The sequence below is a fragment of the Olea europaea genome, unplaced genomic scaffold (genome assembly GCF_002742605.1).
Source record: "Olea europaea var. sylvestris unplaced genomic scaffold, O_europaea_v1 scaffold6, whole genome shotgun sequence".
NCBI classification, from domain to species: Eukaryota; Viridiplantae; Streptophyta; class Magnoliopsida; order Lamiales; family Oleaceae; genus Olea; species Olea europaea.
The window spans coordinates 2,651,860-2,664,847 of NW_019264345.1; the positions used below are offsets into that span (position 1 = coordinate 2,651,860).

The following is a 12,988-nucleotide window of genomic DNA, read 5'->3' on the forward strand; positions in this document are numbered from 1 at the left end:
CTTCGATTTTTCCTCTAATTCTGAAAGCGAAAAAAATTTAATTTTAAAAGAGGTGATGTAAAAGGTTGGAGTTATGTAGTCGTCTTTTCATATTGTGTTTGGCATCAACAAATTTAAGAGCATGTTTGGTACAGTTTAAAATTCAATTAAAATCAATTTTTTTTATCGTTATTTCACTATTTCGGCCATCATTTTTTAATTCTTCTCTCACAATTAGGACTCACTTTATCTCTAACGATCAAAAAATCAATTAACAAAATTTCTACCAAACAAGCACTAAAGTTAGGCGGTTCTCTACGACTATAGCACGTGGACCAATGATATCGCGAGATGACTTTACATCACACTTATGAATTATTATTTGAAGGCAAATTCTCTCTCTCTTTCACTTAAAGGTTGTCCAATTTCATTTTGAAATAAGAAATAGATATATGGCTATCTCTACAGACATTTCTGATGAAGAAATTCAATTGCTGAATTCAAACGCTAGTGTTCAAGATTGTGTAGATTACAAGGGCCTTCCATCCAATCGATTCAATTCCGGTAGATGGAGATCAGCATTTCTCATCATGGGTAAACAACTCCTCTTCTTTGAAGTTCTCGTCAGATTGCATTTAAAACTTATTTTTTTCTTCAATTCATTAGATACTGATCTCCATCCTTCACCACTCTTCTTGCTTGGCTAAACATAGAAATAAATAAATAAATATCCCTTTAAGCTCGACTAAACATGTTGATTAACTTACTTTTTCTTATTTTTGATAAAGAGTTTATTTATGTTTTATGATTACCTTCTTAGAATTGTGCTATTTTTGTATTATTTGGTATCATCTTTGATGAAACTGTGTATTATAACATCCGTGATATTGATTATTTTAAATGTTATTAAAATCAAGGACAGAAATGTTAGCCACCTCACACAATGTCAATCAAACGGTACATATAGCAAAATTGACTTTCTTATCTTAAAATATGACTTTCTTATCGTAAAATATTACTTATAGGTAATCTTTTAAGCTCGAAGCAAAACAACATCATTTTTCTCCCTACTAAAATACTCGGTGGAGTTTTTAAATTGAGAGTTAATTATACTTTTTTAGTGTTCTGAAAAGTAGCGTCTAAGTGCTGCCTAGGCACAAAGTGGGTGCAAAAACGCCTAGTCTGACCTTTCTTTCTTTCTTTCTTTTTTTTTTTTTTTTTTTTTTGGCTCCTAGTCGTGCTTTTTATGCCTTCTCTTAACTAAATAATTTTTAGATTAATTTAAAAATCAAAATAATATTGAAATAAGAATAACGTTGTCTTACGCTTAAGACGAAGCTCGACCTCCTTACTTCGTCATGTTTTATCATTTTTAGAGCACTGCTCTTTCTTTTGTTTTTTTTTTTCCTCCGTCCTCTAATTTTTTATTTTTGGAAGGCAGTAGGCCGTAGGTGGGAGTTGGCACGTCACTGGTGGCATTGGTTTATGATCATGTTTTGCAAAAGAACAATTAAAAATGGGAAAAATTTGTTCGTACAAAATTTATCCCACAAAACAAATCCAGAAAACTCGGGTGAGTCCCATGTGAATTTTATATTGAAACAATATACTCACCCACCCCATATATTGTGTGTGGTCTGTAATTTGTCTGGCAAAATACTTTCTAAGCATGAAGTGCAACTCTTAAAAATGACATTTAACTTTTGAGAAGGGTCCCACAAATTGTGTGATGATTAATGCTAATGTACGACCTGAGGATAAATCGACTAGATAATCAGTTGTGTTCATCTATCAGAGAAGACAATCTTGGACCGGTGAGCTTTTGGGGAAGACGAACGGGACTTTTAGCTGGGAAATGGGTTGGGTTTCAGTGTTTCTCATCCACAAAACAAATCCAAAAAAAGGACAATAAACTGAATTTCACGTCCGCTAATTGTTTTATCATTTTACCCCATATTTTCTGTTTGTACATGTATCATAATTCAATCTAGAATCCTAACAACTAGCTTATGAAGTTAAATAAGTTGAGAAATCCCAACTTATATTAATTTATAAATTGTGGGACGCACAATTTTGTGAATTTTGGATTACATAATTTATACGTCCTCAACTTAGAACTTAATATCTTTTTTAACCAAATATTATTTGTTATGCGTTTTTTAGATTCGATTAATGTTACATAGTATCACAAGAGCTTAGCATCAATTTAGTCTTGCATTGCATGTGTATGGCTTTTGTAAAGTAACAAATTGGATCCTCTATTACATGACTTAGGTGGAAGGTAAAGAGTGAAGATGACCTCCTAGCCATTGGTCGGAATGCCTGAGCCGTTGTTGTGAGATTTGAGTATACATCTTGATATCTTATTCAATTTAACTTGTCAAATATTATATTTATCGAACACTTGCTACCAGTTTTTTCTTTTAGAATTTGAGAATTTATTTTTATTTTAATTATCTTTTTTTGGTTAGCTGTTGAAGTGGCAGAGAGATTTGCCTTTTATGGGATAACTTTGAATCTGATAACATACTTGACTGGCCCATTGGGCCAATCAACTGCAAATGGGGCTGCCAGCCTGAATGTGTGGTATGGAACGGCATCGCTTTTGCCACTTTTGGGGGCTTTTGTGGCTGACTCATATATAGGTCGATGCCGCACTATTATAATTGCTTCTGCGCTATAAATTTTGGTTAGTAATTCTTCTTCTCCTCCTTAATTTATTTCTCTGTTATGGAAATTTAAGTAGATAATTAATTTCGTGAAATCATTCAACTTGGGAAATTAGGGTAGTCCTCGAATAAAAATGAACCCATTCAATTGTGCATTTTTGTACTACTGCTTTTCTGTTTTGTGTAACGCTCTCAATCAGTAGTTTTAATCCATAACAATCTTAACTTGTTTTTCTTTCTTAATATTAACGAGTCCATAAACTGAATTGTACAGGAATCATAATGACTTTTACTTTGGGCTCAAACGGTGATAGGGACTTCGCCTCTTGACCATTTCAGCTATTTTGCCTTCTTTCTACTGTGTTACACTCAAAATGCTGCCAATGCCAAGGAATCATGTTCTTCCTGGCTCCAAATTATAATCTTCTACTTGTCGTTGTATCTGGTTGCTATAGTGCAAGGCGGACACAAGCCTTGCATTCAGGCATTTGGGGCTGATCAGTTTGATTCTCGGAATCCCGAAGAGTTAAAAGCCAAGAGTTCATTCTTCCACTGGTGGTATTTCACGATAGTTGCAATCAATACTGTAACAATCTCGATTTTGAACTACATTGAAGACAATCTTTGATGGTGTCTCGGGTGTGGAATACCCTGCATCGTCATGATCTTAGCATTGATAGTATTTTTGCTTGGAACAAAAACTTACAGGTTTAACAGTAAAGGTTATGACAATAGCTTGTCTGTGAAAATTGGGTTGGCGTTTTGTAACACATTCAGAAATCAGAGTATTAGCACATCAGTAGCTGAATTCAAGTAAGGGAAACAACTATCTTAAGTAGTTTGTCCACTAGAGATAACACATTTCTTGACTTATTTTCTCCGTTTTCCTTCTTTGGCAGGTTGCTCGATAAAGAGTCCCTTTCACCCCGTAGTTTGGACCAAGATTTTTGTAGTACCAATAAAGTTGGAGAGGACAAGGGAATTCCCAGGCTCTTTCCAATATGGGCAACATGTTTAGTATTCGCCATTGTGTATGCTCAAGTATTCACTTTATTCACCGAGCAAGAAGTTACAATGGACGAATCCATTGGTCCAAACTTTAAAGTGCCAGCTGCTTCATTACTAGTTTTCATCAGCCTCTCAACTGTTATCTTAATTCCTATTTATGATCGCATTCTGGTTCCTTTTGCACGAGCTATAACTGGGAAGCCATCAGGCATAATGATGCTTCAAAGAATTGGAACTGGGCTGGTTTTCTCTCCACTTTCTATGGTTATTGTTGCTGTTTTCGAGATGAAGCATCTTGAAACTGCTCAAAAATATGGCCTCGTCAATATGCTAGAGGCTATAGTTCCCATGAGCATATGGTGGTTAATACCTCAATATTTGTTGTTCGGAATAGCAGAAGTGTTCGCCTATGTTGGCCTGCAAGAGTTCTTTTATGATAAGGTAGTGTTAAAATGTAAATTTCTCATATTTTTTTATCTACTTAAATCTGTGTATTCTTTGTCTCTTGCCTGGAACTTAATCGTGGAGGCTTGTTTATAACAGGTACCAAGTGGATTGAGAAGCACTGGTCTTGCTCTCTACTCTAGTATTTTCGGCATTGGGAGCTTCCTTAACAGCTGTCTTATATCTACCATTGAGAAGGCGAGTGGTGGACGAGGGAGAAGCGGATGGTTTTTAGACAACCTTAATAGGGTTCATTGATAAGTGTGTTTTTGCACACTTATTTTGGTCACAAACATGACTTAAAAATGAGCAAAATGATTGAATTATGACTTAATCTCATACATTTGTGAATTGTAGGGAACAACGATGAACATGGTAAAATTCAGGAGAAAAGACACGAAAAAAGACAAAAGTGACGCAAAGTGAAAGGTCAGCGACCAAAAGTGCAAATATCCAAAAGTTGATCCGATGGACAAATCTAGAAATCGATTTGGCCAATTACCAATTGACGATATCGTGGGTTGATGAAATGAAAAGAATGAAGCGAGGATGCCAAGAAGTGAAGGATGCAAGTGGGAGGACCAAAATGCACATCCGTCATAGTAGAAAGTACTATGCGACCGCATAGTACTATCCTCTATGTGGTCGCATAGTAGCATACTGAGAACAAAGATACCCCAAAATTTTACTCTATGCGACCGTATAGAGCAGCTATCGAGGAAAAATTTAGTTTCCTGTTTCTTTCGAAATTTTTATGGAAACAATATTTCTAGGATCCTATAAATACAAAAACTCGACCAGAACGTGGGGGACTCCATTTTTACATGTTTTTGGGAGATTTTGAAGGAGAAACGAAGAATAGAACAAGAGAACAATATCGCGCCAAGTGAAGATCGGATTGAAGATTGATTCGAGTGATTTTGTTTCTACAAATGTTTTTATGTTTTGTTCTTTTTAGCATGTTAGGCTAGATTTATCACTGCTAGGAGATCGATGAACCTTGTAATACTACGTTTAATTGTTGTTTTGGATTTTTGATGTATTTGAACACAAGTTCTGGATTTGATTGATTTATTTCATTTTTATTTTTATATGATTATTGTGTACGTAATTATATGATTGTGGTGGCCTGTTTTATGCATTCGAAAGAAGGAAAATAGGTTCGACATAGTATAAATCATCATAGGGTCCGATAGGAGATAGAAATATACCTTTATGCCTTGTGTGAATCATTGGATATTCGTGAATTTATAATGTATGTCAGTATGTTAGTATTCGTCAAAGAAATATAGTCGAATCATATATTGGGATAGATTTGGCATTGCTCGAGAGAGATTGTTAAATTAAAATAGGAATATCGATTCATCTTTTGTGGAATTGTGCGTCAAATTTGCATAATTGACAATTGGACGGGTATTGTTGGGGGATTTGTGATCCTAGTGCGCTAGTACATCCATTAATTCCATAAAATTCTAGTTAAATTGCATCCAAGTTATTTTGCACTTGGTATAATTCTTCATTCATAATTGCATCAATGGTTACATTTTGTTAGTTAAAGTACAAAACCTCAATTTGGTTGTCGTGTTTCGGTTAAGGTCGTACTAGATTAATTTGAACTAATTCAATCCTCGTGGGATCGATACTTGGACTCATAGTCCATTTTACTACTTGTTAACGAACCGTACACTTGCGGTGGATTTTAAATCGGAATAAATAATTTCTTGAACAAGTTTTTAACGCTGTTGCCGGGGATTGAAATTTAGTTTTAATTTTATCTTTTGTGACACTAATTCGAACTTATCTAGATTAGTAATAGTTAGCTTACTAGGTTTAGTTTGTTATTACTTCAATTTAATTTTGTGTTGATTTTACAATCTCAGAGCTTGTATACAAGGAGCACCTGATCAAGATTTAGTTCCCATAGAGCCAGAGATCAAACGCACATTCCGTCATAGGCAAAGAGAAGTAAGAGCAGCACAACAAATGGCTAACGAGCAAAATCGACCGGTAATTCCACTTAACGAAGGCATGGCAGTTGAAGATGATGGGAATACAGTACTCGGGGACTTCATGGCTTTGTTGGTGGCCCAAAGTCAATCTATCATTGTATATCCTCCATTTGGGCAACCAAATTTCCAGCTGAAAACAAATGTGATTCAACTCTTTCAGAATGGGCATAATACCACAGGATGGCTAGTGAAAATCCGCATACACACATATCCCGATTTCTAGATATGTGCCAACACTTTAGGTATCAAGATATCTCGGACGATGCTATAAGACTACGGTTGTTTCCACACACCTTGCGGGATAAAGCACTTGAATGGCTGGATTCACTTCCCGTCGCAAGTATCACCACTTGGAACGAGCTAGCCCACAAATTTTGCACCAAATTCTTCTCACTAGCTAAGGTAGCCAAAATGCGGCATGATATCTCTATATTTAACCAATGTGAGTCCGAATTATTTGAAGAGGCATGGAATCATTTCAAAAATATGTTAAGGAAGTGCCCGCAACATGGCTTTGACAAGAAGACACAGATCCGATTTTTCTACACTGGACTACTTCCATCCTTTAAGAGCATGGTGGATTCATCATCTAACGGGTCTATCTCCACAAGAACAATTGACGGAGCATGGGAGCCATTTGAGAAAATGGTTACAACTTTAGCCATGTCGTCCACAGATTGAGTAGTTCAGAAGAGATCGCTGGAGGTTTATGAAGTAGATACTTATTTAGCACTGTCTGTAAAGATAGACTCTTTGTTCCATAAGGTTGAAAGCATTTCACAAACTGCCACTGCTAAACAAGTCAAAAAGCCAAGTTATGAAGAATGTGGAGCAAACCACAATACTTTTAATTATCCAAATCTTGCACAGGGGGTCGAACATGCAGATTTTGTGCAATGGGGTCAACGCCAACAGAACAATCGACATTCGGAAACCTTCAATCAGGGCTGGAGAAAACACCCAAACTTCTCGTGGAGCAATCAGAATCAAAACAGACACAAGGTCAATATCAGCAGCAGGATAAAAAGCCACCATTGAAAGAGATGTTTGAAAAGTTCATGGTAACAACCAATTAGTATATTGAAGCCAACAACCAGTTTATGCGAAAGACAGATGCAACTCTTCAAGATCAAACTGCAGCCGTCAAAAATTTGGAGGCACAAATGGGCCAAATGGCAATCTCTATGACGGGTAGAGCACCAGGAATCAGCCTAGCAACACTGAAATCAACCCTAAGGAGCACGCAAAAGCTATAACAACTAGAAGTGGAGTACAACTACCAGAGATACATGTAAAAAGATCGGTAGCTAACAAGGAATCAGCAGCAATCTCAGATGACGAAATTGTAGAACAGATCGAACAAACAACAAGGGATGTGGTCAAGAAGAATTTCAATACATCACGGGGTACAGCTACCATTCCTATCAACCCTCATCAGCCTCCTATTCCATTCCCGCAGAGGTTGAAAAAGCACAAATTGGATCAGCAATATAGTAAGTTTCTTGAAGTCTTCAAGAAACTACACATCAACATCAAATTTGCTGAAGTACTTCTTCAGATGCTGAGTTATGCAAAATTTCTGAAGGATATTCTCTCCAACAAGCGAAAGATAGAAGAACATGAAACAGTGATGCTAATTGAGGAATGCAGCGCCAGAATCCAGAAAAAGTTGCCTCCAAAACTAAAGGATCCAGGGAGTTTTACTGTACCTTCACTATTGGGAATTGTCATTTTTGATAAAGCGTTGTGTGACTTAGGTGCAAGTATTAATTTAATGCCTCTCTCTATTTTCAAGAAACTCGGCTTGGGAGAAGCTAAAGCCACAATAGTTACATTACAGTTAGCAGATCGATCCCTTATACATCCAAGAGGGATCATTGAAGACGTATTGGTAAAAGTGGAGAAGTTCATATTTCCAGCCGATTTTCTTATCTTGGATATGGAGGAAGATAAGGATGTTCCACATATATTGGGGCGACCTTTCCTATCTACTGGAAGAGTGATTGTTGATGTTCAGAAAGGGCAGCTTATATTGAAGCTTGGCGAAGAACAAGTCTTGTTCAACGTGTTCAAGGCAATGAAATTCCCTACTGAGTCAGACAGCTGTTTCCAGATCGATGTAATTGACAGAATAATTCAAGATACATTCCAGCTACATCATCCTTCCGATGCATACGAGGCATGCATTACATATTCTCAATCCACTCACACTGATTCGAATGAGATTGAAACATGTGCACGAATTTTGGAAACTAATATGCCATACATGCACAGATGTTACTTCGAAGAGCTAGGAACTAGGACTACAAAGTCAGTGTCATCTATTCAGCAACCTCCCAAATTGGAACTCAAACAACTGTCACCACACCTTCGATATGCTTACCTGGGGAAATCATCTACACTTCCGGTTATTATTTCAAGTACTGTTAGTGAGGTGGAGGAAGAGAAACTACTTTGGGTGCTAAGGGAGAATAAAACAACCATTGGATGGTCAATTGCAGATATCAAGGGGATCAACCCGTCGCTATGCTTGCACAAAATTCTCATAGAGGAAAAATTCAAACCAAGCATTGATGGACAGCGGAGATTGAATCCACACATGAAGGAAGTGGTTAGGGCTGAGGTATTGAAGTTGCTCGATGCAGGCATCATCTATCCAATATCAGATAGTGCATGGATCAGTGCAGTACAAGTTGTTCCCAAGAAAGGGTGTATCACAGTGATAGAAAACGAGAAAAATGAGTTGATTCCTACACGGACAGTGACTGGATGGAGAGTTTGCATCAATTATCATAAACTAAATGCTGCTACTCGAAAGGATCACTTCCCACTAGCGTTCATTGATCAGATGTTGGAGAGACTAGTAGAGCATTCACATTACTATTTTTTGGATGGGTATTCCAGGTATAATCAGATTCCAGTAGCACCTGACGATCAGGAGAAGACAACTACGGTACCTTTGCATACCGTTTGGTTTATGCAACGCTCCTGCAACTTTTCAGCGCTGCATGATGGCTATCTTCTCAGATATGATTGAGAAATTCATCGAGGTATTCATGGACGACTTCTCAGTGTTCGGGTCTTCGTTTGATGAGTGCTTGGAGCGTTTGAGTCTTGTGCTACAACGGTGTATGAAGAGTAACTTGGTATTGAATTGGGAGAAATGCCACTTTATGGTACAGGAAGGCGTCGTGCTAGGATACAGAATCTCAACAAAGGGTATTGAAGTGGACAAAGCAAAGATTCAGGTGATCGAGAAATTACCACCACCTATATCAGTGAAAGGTGTTTGTAGTTTTCTCGTGCATGCCGATTTCTACAGAAGGTTCATCAAGGATTTCTCAAAGATTAATAAACCATTGTGCTATTTGTTGATGAAAGAATCCACATTTGAGTTCACGGATGAGTGTCTGTTGGCTTTTAACACCTTGAAGGAGAAGTTGATTTCAGCACCCGTGATCCTCACATCAGATTAGAATCTGCCATTTGAATTAATGTGTGACGCCAGTGATTTTGCTATTAGGGCCGTCTTGGGACAATAAAGAAATAAGATATTTCTCGTGATTTACTATGCAAGTAAGATCTTGAACGACGCTCAATTGAATTATGCCACTACAGAGAAAGAGCTCCTAGCCGTTGTCTACACCTTTGACAAATTTCGATCATATCTTGTGAGGTCAAAGGTCATAGTTTACACAGATCACGCTGCCATCAGGTACTTAATGGAAAAGAAGGATGCAAAGCCATGTCTCATTTGTTGGATACTGTTTCTTCAAAAGTTTGACTTAGAAATCAGGGATAAGAAGGATAGTGAAAACGTGGTGGCGGACCACTTATCTCGAATCGAGGCCACAGAACAGACAGAGACAGTGGAAAACAATGAAGTCTTCCCAAATGAACAGATTTTTGGTATAGTGGAGGCACCCTGTTATGCGGATATAGTTAACTACTTAACCATATCTATCATGCCGCCTAATTACTCCAGTCACCAGAAGAAGAAATTTTTCTCTGAATTGAAATATTATTTTTGGGAGGATCCCATTCTATACGGGCGGGGGGCTGATCAAATTGTTCGTCGCTGCGTACCTAAGGAAAAAGTGTCTTTGATATTAGAACATTGTCATTCATCTACATATGTAGGGCATTTTGATGCTTCGAAAACAGCGGGGAAGATCTTTCAATCAGGTTTTTATTGGCCTATACTATTTAAGGATGCTTTTGAATTCGTGAAGAGGTGTGACCTATGTTAACGCACTGGTAATATATCCAGGAGAAATGAAATGCCTTTGAACAGTATCCTGGAGGTGGAACTATTCGACGTCTGGGGGATCGACTTCATTGGGCCATTTCCCCCATCCTTCTCTAATCAGTACATATTAGTGGCTGTGGATTACGTATCGAAGTGGGTAGAGGCCGTTGCACTACCTACCAATGATGGGAAGGTGGTGATTGAGTTTCTAAAGAAACATATTTTTACCCGCTTTGGAACACGGAGGGCTATAATCAGTGACGGGGGCAAACATTTCTGCAATCGCCAGTTTGGACAATTGTTGGCTAAATATGGCGTTAAACATCATGTAGCCACTGTATATCATTCCCAAACCAGCGAACAGGCCGAAGTGTCCAAAGACAATTGAAGCGAATACTCGAAGTCACAGTAAGCTCGTCATGAAAGGATTGGTCTAAGAAACTGGACGACGCCTTGTGGGCCTATAGGACTATATTCAAGACCCCTATAGGAATGTCACCATATTGATTGGTTTTCGGGAAAGCATGCCACTTACCTCTTGAGATAGAACATCATGCTTACTGGGCAATGAAGAAATTGAATTTGGATTTGAAGGCTGCAGGTGAAAAACGTCTTCTACAACTTAATGAGCTGGATGAACTCAGAATGGAAGCCTACGAGAATTCAAGAATCTACAAAGAGCGCACCAAGAAATGGCATGATATGCTCATTCAGAGGCGTGAATTTACGGTGGGGCAAAAAGTGCTACTCTACAACTCTAGGCTTAAGCTGTTTTTCAGGAAAGCTGTGATCGAAATGGTCTGGTCCATATACTATTACACAGGTTTTTCCACATGGGGTAGTTGAGATCACTCACAACAGCAAGGGGACATTCAAGGTTAATAGACAGCGTTTGAAGCACTATTGGGGTGGCGATTTTTCAAAAGAAAAGTTTACCGTTCATTTTAGACCACCAGAATGACGCAATACGGTAAAGTCGAGCTATCGACTATAATCTAGCACTGTGTGGGAGGTAACCCATTGTATCCTTCTATTAGCTTACTTTTCACATTACTTTTAGAATTATTTTTATTTTCGCATTTGCATTTCTCTAGGTCATCGTTCATACATGCATGTTCTAAGGATCAGATTATCGTTCCCATAATTTTTCTAGGCATTATACACATGGTCAGTAAGTTTGAAATGATTTTGGGTGTTTGGGAGTAGGGTTCACGCATTTCTAGATAAAAAATTATGAGGGAAATATCATTATGCTTTTCAGAAAGTTTTCTTTTTCAAATAAAAAAAATTTGTCTATGCGATCGCATAGACACCTACCGAAAGTTAAAAGGGGGCAAAATCCATTACTATGCGGCCGCATAGTAGAGTTCGGTCATGGGTTAAAACCATGACCGGACCATTTCCCTCCCCCATTTTCCCTTATTCCCTTAGCCATCACACAACCACCTTCACACACGCCTCTCACATACATTACACGGTCATTCTCCTCCCATTGGCGTGCTACTTCATTACTTCTCACTTCCATTACGACTTCAAGGTAATCTCTCTTTCCTTCTTCTCAATAACTTTCTTTCAATTTGTTTCGTAACGAAATAAGCATATTTTGAGCTTGTTTGTGGAGTTTGGGCAATAGGTAGTAGATGATTTTGTACATTTTGCATTTGGATTGTGTTGTGAATAGGAGGGACATTATCGAATTGGTATTTTATAGGGTTTATAAAGCTTGCATGCTACATGTTGATGAATTGCCTACCTGAAATTTTTAGTACATTTTGCGCAATTCCGCATTAGATCTTTTGAATATGCGCATTCTCATATATGTGATGCCTAAATGCCATCGAAATTAAGCTCGAAACACTCGCATACGAACCACACACATTAAGGCACGTGTTAGGTTCACGTCACCTCATCGTACCCACTTCGTCCCTTGCGTTAAGTACCCGTACGACGTCCAATGAGCTTGAAAATTGAATATGTGTCACTCCACACTACATACTTTCATATGCTTGCAGTTGCTTGAGAAAACTTCAAATTTTCTCGATGATGTCCAGGGGCGAACATGCACACTTAATCATCAAGTTACTTGATTTATTTTGGTTGTTTGGACCTCCGTTTGTGTGTAACTTGTTATTTTGCCTTCCTTCAACGTTCTTGAGCATGTTTTCTTGACATTTGCATGATACCACATTCACAACCACCTGAAAGACCATGTATCACATCACATCCAACTTGCAACGCATAAGCACATGGCTAGGTCACGGCACCCTACGTCCCCTACTTTACTCCTTTTTATGACATACCAAATGACGTCCATTCGCTTTGAAATTTGAATATATGGTAGATCTCATTGAATAATCTCATATGCCCGGAGCTTGCCCAAGGAAATTTCGATATTTTTCGACGATGTTCGAGGCCGAACATGCGCACTCGGTCATAGGTCCAATTTTTTTCAAATGTGCTTATTTTGGCCTAAATTTCCAATTTTTCACCTTGGCATTCTCTTTATACTACCCTCTTTGTCATATTTTGATAAGTGCACGCCAAGGTGTTCTCTATGCATGTTGAAGCAAGTTTGGAGGATTTGTGAACTATTTGTCTCGCTTATCTCATTCCCCCTATCGTTTTTTTTT

At 38.0% G+C, this 12,988-nt stretch overlaps 1 pseudogene; it reads left to right on the plus strand.

Moving 5' to 3' along the window:
* The first annotated feature begins 431 nt into the window (after positions 1-431).
* Positions 432-4,857, plus strand: LOC111389536 (annotated as a pseudogene).
* Positions 4,858-12,988: the final 8,131 nt, after the last annotated feature.